The sequence below is a fragment of the Canis lupus genome, chromosome 12 (genome assembly GCF_003254725.2).
Source record: "Canis lupus dingo isolate Sandy chromosome 12, ASM325472v2, whole genome shotgun sequence".
NCBI classification, from domain to species: domain Eukaryota; kingdom Metazoa; phylum Chordata; class Mammalia; order Carnivora; family Canidae; genus Canis; species Canis lupus.
In genome coordinates, this window is record NC_064254.1 from 29,955,444 (window position 1) to 29,968,867 (window position 13,424).

Genomic DNA, 13,424 nt, shown 5'->3' on the forward strand with positions numbered 1-13,424 from the left:
TATTAATATTATGGTAATTCACTAGAGGTCTCTAACTTCACATCTGCAAAAACTCACAGTTCAGGTCTTATGTTTTAGTTTTTAAGTGACTAATATATCATTTAGCAGTGCACTTTGCTTTTTTTGCTATTTCTGTTCTAAATTATTGCAGCATAGTATAAATGTGCAATATGTGTCCATAAAACACAGTATAAGAAGATGGTAAAACTTTACTTATACTTTCTTTGCATAGATTTCCCATTTGTAAGGAATAATAGTACTAAAGTGCTCTGATTTCAAAAAAAAAAAAAAAAAAAAGAAGAAGAGCCAGCAAAACAAAAATCAGTGACTACCAAGCTCCTAATCATTATGAAGGAATCTCATTGATCTTAATATTCCTTAAGTCATCCCTCTCAATTTAGATCGGAACACTGCCTTCAATATCTTCAATATTTCTTTTCTAGTGCTACATTAGTTAGAGTCTTTGCTGCTAGTGATACATATATAGCTCACTTAAACAAAAATCAGTTAAATTTGCATATGGAAAACAAATGTGACCATGACACCTGTGTTGCTTGCTGTGCCCTGGGTAATAATGCCCATGGTTTCTGACCCAGAAATTTCATGTCTTTGGCCAACCATCCATGAAACTGTGACAAGTTAATTTTTAGCTTGAAAGGAGGTTAAAAATTCTTACTCTTTATAGTTCTTGACACTGTTCACCTTTTGATGGGTATTTAAATGGTTTCTAGTTTGGGCTATTAAAAATAGAGACTATAAATATTTGTGTACACATTTTTTTTTAAGATTTTATTTAAGATACAGAGAGAGAGGCAGAGACATAGGCAGAGGGAGAAGTAGGCTCCCTGCGGGAAGCCTGATGGGAAACTCGATTCCAGGACCCCTCCCAGGATCCCAGGATCATGCCCTACGCTGAAGGCAGACACTGAACCATTGAGCTTCCCTGGTACCCCTGTGTACACATATTTGTATGGATATTTCCTTTCTTTTATTTCCAGGAACCATCTAGTAAAATGGCTAGATTATAAAGTTCATGTATGTCTCACCTACTTAAAAAACTGGCAAAGTATTTTCAAGATGGTTGTACCTTTTCATACTTTCACAGAAACATGTGAGAGAAGCAGTTTCTCCACATCTTCCCATTTGTTATAGTTAACATTTCACTAGTGAATATTAAGGTACATCTTTTCTTAGATTTGTCTATTTGTCTATCTTCTCTGGTATAATGTCTTTAAATATTTGACTCATTTTTATATTGGATATTTATTATTATTATTAACTTTTGGGAATCCTTTCATATATTCTGGATAAAAGTTCTTCATCAGATACATAATTTGAAAATATTTCTCCAGTTTATATCTTGTCAATACATTCCCTGAACAGTTTCTTTTGAAGACTAGATTTTTAAATTTTTTTTTTTATGAAATCAACTTTTCCAAGTTGTTCTTTTATGAGTCAAGACTTTGATGTCACATTTAAGAAACTTGCCTAATCCAGCATTAAGCAGGTTTTCTCCGGATGCTTTTCATTTAGTTTTTGTTTCTAGCTCTGGCTGGAACCTTAAGAACAATACTGAATAGCAATAGCAATGGTAAAAAAATCCTTGTCTGGTGTCTGATATGAGGGGAAAAGCTTTCTGTCTTTCAACATTGAGTATGATATTGGCTCTGGGTTTTTCCATAAATGCTCTTTATTCTCTTTGGTGGTATTTCCCTGTATTCCTAGGTTTCCAAAAGTTTTTATCATGAAAATTGGTGTATTCTATCACCAGGTTATTAATGCAAAAGGTTTTTTTTTGCATTAATTGAGATGATCATGTGCTTCTTTCTTTCATATGCTAAAGTGTGTTAAATTGATTGATTCTCTTATTGAGAACTTCAGGGATTCTTAATCCCAGTGCTGAAATATATTCAACTTGATTATGGTGTATATTCCTGTTAGTATGCTGTTTGATTCAGTTTGCTAGTCTTGTTTCGAAGATATTTGTATTTATTGTTGTAAGAAGTATTGATCTGTAACTTTCCCTTTTACAATGTCTATTTGGCTTTGGTATCAGAGTAGTGAGTATTACTCAGGGTGGGTGTCTATTCTTTATAAAATAGTTTGTAGAATTCACTCGTGAAGCTATCTGGCCCTGGGCTATTCTTTTGGGGAGGCTTTTGATTACTGATTCAATTTATTAACTTGTTTTAGATTTGTTGACATTTTCCATTTCTTCTTGAGTCAGTTTGGTAATTTGTGTGTTTCAAAGAAATATGTTCATTTACTTTAGGTTATTTAACTTGTTGACATAAGATTGTTCATAGCATTTGCTAATAATCCTTGCAATTTCTACAGGCTGATAGTGATGCCCCTATAATTTCTTACTTAAGCTATTTGCATCTTCCCTTTGTTTTTCTTAGTCCGTCTCAGTACTCATTTTCTGAAGTTGAAAAGCCTAGTAGATCCATGTAGAGAACACTAGACGTATGACCCACTAGTATCTTATTTATCTTAAGACAGACCAGCATTCTAAGTAGGCCATCACCCAAGTGGCTAGTTAGTGGCCAGTTAGTGAATGAAGCACACAGTGGAACTGGCTTATAGACACATTTTTCTGAAGGTAGTCATGAGATCCATTAGAAAAGTGAAGGGAATGCTTTGCCTCTGAAGCAAACCATAAACAAATAATTGGAAGGGGAAAAGTTCTGTGTAGTTCTGAAAGCTATAAAGGAGAACTTCATTTTAAGCACTAGTTCAGAAAAGATACATTTTTACCACAATAAGGCAAACACTGGCAAATTAATTTTTTAACAGCTCAAATTCTCCAGTAAAACATGTCTATAAGTATAAATACAGTTATTTCAATAGCTATAGCTCTATCTATGTCTTAGAGTGACTCTCCCCTCAAATAAGCAAATGGTCAGCTTGAACACAGATCACCTTGTCAGCTGCTCTCTTCTCCAACATAGTGATTAAAAGCCTTCTACTCTTACTCTGCATGAAGCAGTTAAAATGGACAAGGAAACAGGGTGGGGACAATTAGAAGAAAGCAAGATAAGAACAATTTAAAAAGATAGAGTCTAGCAGTCAAGTCAGGAGAACAAAGGAGTGGAACTCCTAATACAATCAAGGCCTACTGCTAACTACAGGAACTATATACAGGAATATTGCTAACTGCCAGATAGTAATTTGCTCTTGTGCCAATACAAATTAGCTGGACTGGGGAAATACCCTGACTTTACAGTTCCCCACCCCATTTTGTTCTTTCTTTATAATTGGTATCATTGACCCTGAAATAAGGAAGTGACTGATCTTCATACAATTGTATCTTAGTTTCTATGATAGGGCAATTTATGCACTTCATTAAGGTAGCCACTGAGGGGTTGATTGAGAAGGGCTGCTATATATTCACTATACACTATGTTTATGTGAATGCAGGGCCATTTTCTTCTTTGAAAAAAGCTTCATCTATTCATTAAGGCATGCTTCACTAGGGCTCTCTCCTGTGATCACCCCCTTCAAATTTGCTTAAAGATACTTTATAGGGTAGTGTGTATTTGCATATGCACATATATTTGCATATGCATATAACCACATGTACATACACATACTTTCATTAGACTGCTGAGGAAGAAAGAGAAAATGCTATTTTTGTTCTTTTCTACTGATGACCATTGCAAATACCTGAAACTGCTTTCTAAACTGAAATTGGTTGACAAATGAATCTAACATTTTTAATATTACAAGTTAAAGTTTAGGGTATAAGAATGGTGAAAATGAACAAAAAAAAAGAACGATGAAAATGTATGGGTTTTTGTCCTTATTATGTTTCTAATTTGCCCTACCACTTCAAACTATAACCTTTCTTCTGAGTTCAGTTACAAAGCAGAAAGTCTTTGGTAGTTCTTCTCTTCTTCAGTTTTCACACTGAATAAGTATGTGCTGAATTAAAGCTAGCCACAAATTCTTTGTTTAACTCCACACCAGGATATGGAACCTATTCCTCCTCCCCTGGAATCTGGTCTTGTGACCATTCATCCAATAGACGTGCCAGAATGACCCTCCTTCATTCCATGTCCAGCCTACAGGAGGACTGGCAGCTTCTGCTTCTTGTTCCTTAGAATGACTATTCTTGGGAGCCCCCCACCCCCACCCCTCTGCCCAAGCCATCTGTAAAAAATCCAGCTTCCTGGGGAGACCACGTGGAGAGGAGATGTCCTTGGACTACCTGGAGTAGGAGAGGCTGAGCCATTTTAACATCCTAGTTAAGCCTCCAGTTGAGCTGGAACGTCAAGAACGATGAAAATGTATGGGTTTTTGTCCCTATTATATTTCTAATTTGCCATACCACTTCAAACTATAACCTCTCTTCTGAGTTCAGTTACAAAGCAAAAAGTCTTTGTCTAACTCTAGAAATGACTATGGAAATTGAATAACATGTGAATAAGTTTTGAAAAATATAAATTATGTATAGTATATTTATACTTTGAACTGAACTTCCAGTCTTAATTCTAAGTCATATTCCTGTACTTTGGCCAAAATTGAGCACTAAATGTCCAATTTTTAATTATACCATATTATTTTACACACCATAAGCACATGTTTGTTTTTGTTTTTGTTTTTTCTTCTTTTTCTGACTTATTCTGTCCCTCTGGATTCCATATCAAGAAGCAAGCATGAACGTGATGCCATATCTGATCTTTTAAATTATATAATGATGAAAGAGAATATTTCATACTATTCTCCTTGCACATATACATGCCTCCAGTCTTGAAATAATTTGCTTGGATTTTGTACTAAGCACAGAATGAGGAAAAGAAAATTCTCTGGAGAATAATTAAAATTAGGATAGTTGCTACCTTTATACTGACTTGGAGGTTTTCACTGAAAATCTCTTAATTTCACTTCATTGAATAAAATCATTCTTACATATTTTTGCCTGATTACATTATTGCATATCAGAAACAAAGTCATATAAGACACTTGAAAGCACACACATTTTAAGTTACAGAAAGTGTGACTCCACCTTTACTCTAAGGTTAAATCTATAGCCCACATGCACACAATCAATCCAATTAATTCAGTCTATATAAATAAATCCAGTTGAGTGTCATATTTTGTTTAAAAAAGAAATGACTGCTGAATAGGAATTTTTCATTATTTGAATATTACAAAATCTCAGCTACCAGAATTACTTTATGGAAATGCAGTAATATATGTAAATGTACAGTTGAGATTTTGGATTAACTGTGTAATTTATAGTTTCTTTGTGATTATAATGTTAACTTAAAAAAGACTTCCTTTCTATGACATACTTTTAATTGGTGTTAGAGTAATTTTCTATATTACTTTCTAGATCAAGTTAATTTCATACTCAGTCCAGACCCATTTTTATTAAAACTGATTTGAAATTCATATTTTATTATAGAATTTTTTCACATTTTTCTTTATCTTTAGTTATTTTGCTTGTCTTTCCTTACTAGGAGCTTGAATAAAGTAGAAATAACTATGCCTGAGCTGTGTTTTCCAATGCTCTTTATAACTGTTATGAGTCTTCACAAAAAGTTCCAAACTCTGCTAAGTCAATTTCTTCCTTGTCAGATACAACTGATATCTTTCACTTTTCTTTTGATAACAAAGATTATTTATTTCAGTTAACTGAACCTTAGTTAACCAACATGAGCAATGATAATGCATCTTTGATAATATATTTCGTGTAAACAAAATCCTTCATTTAAATGAATGAGTTTGTTTTCATGTTATTTCACGAGGGCTCTTAGCTTCATTATTTACAAATCATAAATTTATATGTAGTGTGAAGAACAATTTCTCATATGGGTGAATGTGATGAAAAGTGTTTTCCTAGAGTTATTAACATATTTTTTTTTTTCAGTTTCCCAAATGTCTGTCCCAAAATACCCTAAGGTATTTTGTAAAAATATACTTTTTAAAGATGTCATCTTTGGAGGAAAAAATAATTTAAATTTCTCTATTTCTAATTGAATCAGAGGGAGGGAGAATAAGGAAAACTGAATTAAGCTATTATTCAAAAATCTTCATTGGATTATCTCACCTACACATTTTTTGACATTTGCTAAATAATTCAAAATTGGTTTATAGCTGTATTAGGATAAATTAATGTATAATATAAAATAGTTCACATTTGATTTAAGTTTATTTGTCAATCAGTCAGTAGATGAAGATGGACATTGTTTGTTGGTAGGTGGTCTGCTTCTGTGTGGTGAACCAAGTACCGAATCTATTTATTTTTCCATTTTACAGCTTTGCCATTCCTTTGGATACCTTGTCTTCCATAGCTAGTCAGTTGAAGAGGAATGTAACACTGTTTCTTAGGAGCCTTTGTCTAAACGTGTCATGCTTCACTTCCACTCACATTTGTAGGTGAAGTCACACGCAAGAATTAGAAATAACAAATTATTTACTCAGGTAGAAACACAATTTGGTGAATAGCTAGCTGACTTTCATAATTATTCTCATGGGTTGAGATTCTAAGGTATATAATGAACAGAACTAGCATTCCTCCCTCCCCACAGGCTCATCACTCTGCCAAAAGGGTCAATAAATATTCTACTACTAATTTTTTAAATTCAGATTTTTCTTGATGTTTAAAACTTATTTATTCTTAAGGATGTGATGTGATGTGTGTGTGTGTGTGTGTGGGGTGTATCTCCCAGATTTAAGGGATTGTATCATATCTCAGACTTGCCCAGGTGTGTTTTTTTCATGGAAATTTTGAAGTCTTCTTCAATTTTGTACTTAGCACTCTCCAAAACAGAATCATGTCAATTAATCCTTCTGGTGCAGTCAAGGTCCATTGATTGACTACTCTAACTTTTATCAACCTTAAATCTGGGAGTAGATACCAAATATTCTTTGGTGATTTGAAGTGGATCAAAGGGCAGGGGCTACCATTTTATGTATTTCCACTTATAAACACTTGCCCTAATTATTAATTTGCTTTCCTATGCACTCAATGAATTCTGTTCAGTTCAATGATATAGCAAATTTAATCTCATCTTTCAGAAATCTTATTTTTTAAAAATAAGTCTGTTTAGGGGCAGTCCGGGTAGCTCAGTGGTTTAGCCCTGCCGTCAGCCCAGGGCATGATCCTGGAGACCCTGGATCAAGTCCCATGTCGGGCCCCTTGTATGGAGCCTGCTTCTCTCTCTGCCTGTGTCTCTTCTTCTCTCTCTCTCTCTCTCTCTGTGTGTCTCTTATGAATAAATAAATAAAAATTTTTTAAGCGTGTTAGTTATTTGTATCTTAAACTTTGATGAAGATATGGACTTGATGATCTGTTTTCAGGAAGAAATTTTTAAGTGTTTAATAAAAGTTGGATTATTTTATGTAACAGGTTTACATCCCAATCTAAAGTAAATAAAGTGCATAATATAGTTAGCAAATTAGATGTCTTGTAAGTAAATTCAAATAATTGAAACTACTAAGTACTCACCTCTAAATGACTCCTCTGGCCATAATCCACCATTACACATCCATGATAAACTTCGGAAGTAATACAGTTTCATGAAGCTGGGGATATCTATACTGAGTCACAGAGAAAATAATAAATGAAGAACAAAAATTCTTAATAAGCCAGATTTCAAACAGAAAGAATGAATTTGTTATACTGGTTGCCCATAAAAATAGTGTGGTATTTGTAAAAAGTACTTTTATTCTTTTATGTTTTATTACATTCTAATTATATCTATTCTGTACTGCCTTTAGAAAAACCCACATAAACATTTTTCTTCTTCAAGCTAGGAATTTTGATTCAATGTTTTTGGATTCTTACACAAAATTTACTTTTAAATCACATCTTATTGTCAGACTATTTCTTCCCAAATAAGAGATAATATACCCAAGGAAATAATTCAGATAATACAAAGAATAACCAATCTTAGTAGAAGTGAAAGCAATTAATTACCACATGTACTATATGTTCTGGGTTTGTCCCTCTAGATCCATTCTTCACTCTGCTCTTATGTAGGCAGAACACTGATCTCTATGAATTGAATCATCCAGGTTGTCTTGCCTTGTTTTCTTTTGGGTTCATCCCAGAGGAGGCAGTGACCTGGGATCAGAGAACAATTTCCTTCTTCCACTTGGCCTTACCAGGCCCCAGTACTTTTGAGCATTTGTAGAACTTTGTCCCTCCCTCACTTAAGTTTAATGATAGTGATGGCTTCTTGTTTTACTGCTTCCTGGATGCCTTACATCCTTCAAGAGTGTTTAGCCCTGCCCTCACCTTTGGTATGGCAGTATTGAATTGTTTCCATGGGTTTCTTGCTGGAACCCTGTTTGAGACACTGAAATGGATCTACTATTAAACTAATTAATGACATTCAAGCTTCAGAGCCTACACTTCTACAAATCCCTGGTGTCACAGAAATGCTAGTTATAATAGACTATTCCAAGTGGAGAGGTGAAGAGAGGTAGTAATCAGGAAGCTTTACCTGGTAAGATTTCTGAAAAATGGCCTAAAAATTTTCAGAAGAAACAGACCTATATCTCTAAAGGTCAGGTAATTGGGTTAGATTTTTGTTTTCATCATAAATAAATATTTACTTTCATGGCAGATTATATCTTTGTAATTTTATTTTTTTCCTTAAATTATAACAGCCATACATTATCCTAAATTAGACAATGTAAATAAGATGTTATTTGCTGGAAATGTAATTCAAATACTAATTAGTAGATCTATCTAAATGAATTCAGAAACCAAAGGTGAGAGGATTATGCACATCCTGCCTGGCTTATTGAGAAAGAGCATATTAAGAAGGTGACATTTGAACATCGTTTTGAATACTGACAAGGATGTTGCAGGGCAAAGACTAGGGTAAGGGCAGGAGAGGTACTTGCCTCAGGTAGAAATTTATTAATCTAGATAAATAATAATTAAGTCAATGACGGCCTCAGAGGAAGGCCACTCTCTTTTCCTGACTTCTTCCAGGGTCCAAGTAGGAAGGCAGATGGAATCTTGGGGCTGGGGCTTCTCCTCCACACTTTGGTGCCCACAAGTGGAAGAGAAACTAAGGGATCTGGAGAGAGAAGAGACAGGAAAGCAACGATATCAATCAAGAAAGATGAAGGCTGAGGGGCTGAAGAAGAATCAGAGACAAAACACCTTACAAATAAAAGGAGGGGAGAGGGCAAAACCAAAATCCACCCCAAATTAGAAACTTCCTAAAAATAATGGAAGTTCTCCAGTCTTGTCAATGCTTCTTCTGTGGTGGGAGTGCTCAGGCATCAGTGCAGCCTGGGAGTTGGTAGTATAGTCCCTAGGGCTCATCCTGGGCCAGACCAGACACAGCATCTTCCTCTTCCTCCTCCTCATTGTTCTTGTCTTCCTTGTCCTCCACCTTGTCCTCACTGTCTTCTTAAAAAAAAAAAAAAAAATCAAATCAATGTAAAAGCCTAGGGTGACCAAAGTAGCCTGACTTCAAATTAAGACAAGATTAATATTGCTGTTTTTATCTGTCTTTTACCTTTGTCTTCAATAGCGCTCAGCACAACACTGGATCTAGCTAAATTTCTATCTCCAACTCCAACTCAAGTCTTCCCTTAGAAAACTCTTTCCATTGCCATTTTGCACACATCACACTGGACATTTTTGTTGTTCCTTGAACGTACTGAATATTTACACCCTCTTTTCACATCAACTATAATGCTCTTCTCCCTCATTTCTTCTGGCTAGTTTCATCTTCTTTGTTCTCATCTCATAAGTCACCTCTCAGTGAATGTTATTCTTAACACCTGGTCTAAAGCTAACACCTCGTTTCTCCTACCATCTCACACCAATAATCTAAAATTATCTTATTTACTGTTTTGTGTTTAATGCTTATCTTTTCCCAGTAATATGTGAGTTTCAAGATACAGTTTCCTTCTCAGTCTCATATAAAGCTGAAAGCACACAACTTAGAACAAAACTTGGTACCTGATAGAAATACAATAAATGCTTGTTGATGATTAATGCTCTGCAATAGTGAGTTCTCTATCACTGAAAATGCTATGTAAAGTCTGCATGACTTTCATTGTGGGGTGTTTTGAAACATTTGGTTGCTCTGAGTGGGAGGTTGTATAGGGTGGCTTTAAGCAACTACTTCAAGTAGACAATGTGAAGAAGCAATACCTTCTATTTCTTCTGTAATTGATCCTTTGCTTCTAAATTGAATTGACAGTGAATGCCCAAGCTATTTCTATATCTCTAATCTTCTATATTAAATATTGAGAGTTCTGGACTGTAAAATAATAAAAAGACTAAACTGTCCACGTGATGTTTTGACTGTAAAAAATACTCTCAGAAATATATTATTATTTTTATATTTATCATATTTATATATTTTATTTTTATAAATTTATTTCATGATTATATTTTATACAAATTATATTTTTTATAAATACATATATATATTTTAAGATTTTATTTATTCATGAGAGACAAGGAGAGAGAGGGAGAGGAAAAGACATAGGTAGGTAGAGAAACAGGCTCCATGTAGGGAGCCCAATGTAGGACTCTATCTCAGGACTTCAGGATCATACCCTGAGCCGAAGGCAGACTCTTAACCACTGAGCCACGCAGGCATCCCAATAAATGTATTTTTAAACATAAAAGTAGTCTTTATTTTTAAGGATAAACCAATATGTTTAATAAGAGGTTAGTTTATATTTTCTTTCATTACAGATAATACATAAAGATTCTTACTTTATTCATCTTAACTGAAAGATAGAAAGCATAAGAACAAATATGATTATTGGAGTTGTGTTAATACAAGCATTTAAAGAATCTTAAGCATGTCCATTTCCACCAAAATTATCATATGTCTTATATCCTAAGAATGGTGGGAACCTGGCTGGATAGACCAAAAATTTGGATGAACCAAAAATTACTTAATTATACATAACAAGGGTAATCAGGATATCTTCAATAATGCCAGAGAAACAGAGAGAGAATATCAAATAAAGGAAATGATACATGTTTTTCAAAGAATAAGTTGAATATGAGATTAAAATTTAAACATATCATTAGAAATACCTAAAATCAGCAGCCACTTGTATATGTACTCACAGGTAATTGGTTAGTAAAATTATTAGTCCTAATTTATTCATTAGAGATTTATTAAGTTTCTGCAGTATATCAAGTTCTATGCTAGCTGGTAATGATATGTTATTGAATAAAACAAAGACTTTGTCTTTTTGGAGATTATATTATTTGGGAGGAGATGGTAGAAAGAACTCCATATATGTCAACTGGCTATATGGGCTATAGAGGAAAGTCAAATAGAGTAAGAAGTTTCTCAGAGAGTGGTATTTTAAGTACACTAATATTTTATTTCTTTATTGTTTCATTTTTTAAAAGATTTTATTTATTTATTTATGAGAGATAGAGAGAGAGGCAGAGACATAGGCAGAGGGAGAAGCAGGCTCCATGCAGCAAGGCTGATGTGGGACTCAAGACCAGGACTCTAGGATCATGCCCTAAACCTAAGGCAGAGGCTAAACCACTGAGACACCCGAGTGTCCCAGTACACTGATATTTTAGATATAGTGATGAGGAAAGATATCTGTGAAGGATGTTAAATTTAGAGAAAAGCTCTTATGGAGAAAATGAGGAGATTTTGAAAGATATCAAAGAAACTTTAGAACTAGGGAATAGAAATGAGAGATGTGAAGAAAAGTCATAAAAGTAACAGAAGAATTTAAGTTATCTGGGAAGCGATTAGAGGATTTTGAGCAAAAAATGAGATGGTCTAATTTGCATTTTTTTAAAAGATTTTATTTATTTATTCATGATAGTCACACACACAGAGAGAGAGGCAGAGACATAGGCAGAGGGAGAAGCAGGCTCCATGCAGGGAGCCCGACGTGGGATTCGATCCCGGGTCTCCAGGATCGTGCCCCAGGCCAAAGGCAGGCGCCAAACCACTGTGCCACCCAGGGATCCCGTCTAATTTGTATTTTAAAAGAACTGGTCTTGTGAAAATATACTAAAGTCATGTGAGAATATACTAAAGGCATAAAGGTAGATAAAGAGATAATTTAGGAGACTATTACAATAACTAGGTAAGAGCGAAGATGCTTGGGCCATAGTATTAGCAGTGGTTCAGGTGAAAAAAATGGCATTATTTTCAGCATATTCTGAGAGAAAAGATAACAGAATTCACTAAATGATTGGATGTGGGTTACAAAGTAAGAGAAATACAGTGGTGATCCTAGGATTTATGGCTTGAGTCACTGAAGAGATGGAACTGCCCTTCATTCAGCTAAATGATCTAGATCAGAGAGTAGAAAGTTTGGTGGAATAAATCAGGATTTTGATTTTTAAGATGTTAATTGAGATGTTTCTAGTAGTTAGATATTCATATCTGGAGGTCAGAATGTGGAAAAAATTGGAGATAGAATTTGGGAGTCACCTGCATAGAGATGGCAGTTAAGTACTGGAGCTAGATAAAGTTTACAGACTCACGGTCTTGACATTAAAAAAAAAAAAAAAAAGAAAAAGAAAAAAGCAGCTAGATTTTATGACTGTTTCTTGGAAGATAAAAAAAGGCTGAAAATATTGATTTAAGAATCATCTACATAAAGGTCATAGGTGATACTAAGAATGGGTAAATCCTCTAATTATATTTCAGCTTGAAATTACAAAGATAGAAAAAGGAACTTTGGGCAGTGATGATATCAGAAAAATCCTCTCTACCAGTAAGTATGAGAAAATAAACACCCATAATCAAATGTCCTTGATATTAAAAATGTCAAGCTACTCCATAGCTACTCCACAGCACCTATAGAAAATATCTACAGTAGACGTGGCCTCCAGTAATGCTATCTCACAGAACAGGTTGTATTGTATTAATTTCTTTTTGCCATAATGATGCTAGATGTTAACACAATAAATATCTCTGTATATTTTATATTTAAGTAATAGGTAGATTTTTAAATTGTTTAATGTTGTTAATTATTTTGGACTTTTCACTTTGGACATTTTCTAATGCTTTATATTTTATTTTACCATCAAATCCCTATTTAGCACTCTTATCATCCAGATACCATGAAGTTCAGTTTTACATTTATTACAGGTATTAGATATTTCAAGGTGTCTGTAAACTATCGATTTAGCTATATATTTGGAGATAGAAATTAAATTCAAATTTTGAAGAATTATTTCCTTTATGTTGAACAATTGAAGCTCTTCTTTTAATCACTATTTCTAGTTGTGTTCCTTTTTAACGAGGAGGCATTTGGATGTTTGAAGGTAACTAACACATAACATAATGAATACATGATAAGTTATTTAAATGTTCTCCACTTAAATTACCTAGAAATTTTAAATGCCGAAATAAGTTAGATGGTCTGACATTTCTATGATTCTAGGGATTCCATATTAGCTGTGTTGTGAATTTGTGCATCAGGTCAGAGACTTAGAA